Raw genomic sequence first — 2,039 nt, forward strand, 5'->3', positions numbered from 1 at the left:
GACTGAGTCACCCAGGCACCCTAATAAATGTTACTTCTAAATGCCTTTTCCAGAATGCCATATAATTGGAATCATACAGTTTATAGACTCTTTCACTTAGTAATAAGACTTCTTTTGCTTATTAATATGCATTTAAGTTTCTTCCAAGTCTTTTTTATGGCTTGATAGCTCATATCTTTTTGGTTCTGGATAATTTTCTATTATGTGGAGGTACCACAGTTACTTCTCCATTCACCTACTGAAGGACATATTGGTTTCTTCTAAGTTTTGGCAGTTATGAATAAAGGTGCTATAAACATCCATGTGTAAATTTTTATGTGGCCATTAGTTTTGAACTCTTTTGTGTAAATATCAAGGAGAGATAACATGCTTCTTTGATAACCTGGTTTTTTCTTATTGACATGTCAACAGAAAAAATAATTTCCTATCCTATTTCGAAAAAAAAAAAACAATTGACCTATTCCTAACTATTCATTGGTGCTTCAATCAGAGTAATTTATTCAAATTGAATCATAACCTCATTTTTTCTTCAATTCAGCCAATATTTACAAAGTTTCTCACAAGATACTGAACATGGAGCTAGGGATAGAGAGAGAAATCAGCTGTCACCTCTAAGATTAATCCAGAAACATAGTGAAGAATACAAAGAAGTGCACTATAAAGGAATGCACAAGAGTGAATAGATGTGAACAGAATGTAGCGGCCGATTTTACATGGTGAGACTGCTTTAGGAAAGCGTTCATAGAGGAGGCAAGGTGGGAGGTCATTTCCTGAGCCTTCTCTCAGGTCTCTCTCCCCAACTTCTGCAGTTAGGGCTATGCTCCAGTCTTTCAACAGTGAAGACTGACTTCACATAAAAGCACAATGAAGGGAAATGAATTGATGCATCAACAGCCATTTTGTATGTGGGGTCAGTAGGAGTTAATTACTAAGGGGATATAGTGTCAAAATTGAGAGAAAAGACAAATTCCTACAGCAAGCCTGGGATATTCATGTGTACCTGTGGCTGGACAGGCAAAAACATGCATGCACATGTGACTTTTATAGCTCATCATTCTCTGCATTGATGGGAATTTGATGTAATTGTGGCCCTACCCTTTAATCGGATCACATGAAGTTCATGTCCTAGGGGTTGACATGATGCTTCCCTGTTCATTACTCAGAAAAATATTTATTACTTACTCTATTGGGGATAAGATGGATTACTTGTAATACACTTATTCAACATGGCCAGTACTCTCCTTTGTCTTTTCTTAGCAGCCTCTGCTGTTTTCTCATCTCCTTGATCAGAAGTGATGGTAACCTGGACTCAGTGTATCTGCCTCAGAAAATCCAGAGAAATAATTTCCCTTTTTTTTCCTGCTTCACCCAGAACAGATCCCTCTGATTTAGTTCTGTGGCCAGGCTCAGCCCCTATTCACAGCTTCATCTAGTGTAACTGATTTGTGACTCCTGTCTACAAATGTGCTGATTACTTAAATTGAGTCTTCATGCTCAGGCATTTAACGGAAGCTTCATATGCAAAATTGTTTATAAATTTAGACTTTCTCAAGTCTTAACTCTGGATGTGAGAACTATATTTACATAAATCTATGAGTGCTAAAAGGCAGGCACAGGTCCCATTAAATACTCATCATGTTAGCTTCCTGCTTGCCACATATATGCTGGAGTAGGTGGAACCCTGTAGATGTCTGGGTAATTTCTCATATTGGACATTGTCATGCGAAGATGAGCTGGATACATTTCTGAGTGAGAATACTTTTCAATTCCTCTTCACAATCTCTTACCATCCAACTATCATTATACTTTGAATAATATTTTACCACTACCATCACCCTCTCCCCCTGCTCTGGCTGCTAGTCAAAGTCCTGGATGTTTTATTCCACATAACAGAAACTCCCTGACTTACTCCAGCCTACAGAAACCATATTAGACACTTCTTAGGTGCTTCCTCATATTTCTCAGCCTTTCCAGTCTCTCTGTCCCATGGACTTTTTCTATGTCTCAGCTGCTACCAAAGCCTACTACTTACACTTGAG

The sequence above is a fragment of the Panthera leo genome, chromosome D1, assembly GCF_018350215.1.
Source record: "Panthera leo isolate Ple1 chromosome D1, P.leo_Ple1_pat1.1, whole genome shotgun sequence".
Lineage (NCBI taxonomy): Eukaryota > Metazoa > Chordata > Mammalia > Carnivora > Felidae > Panthera > Panthera leo.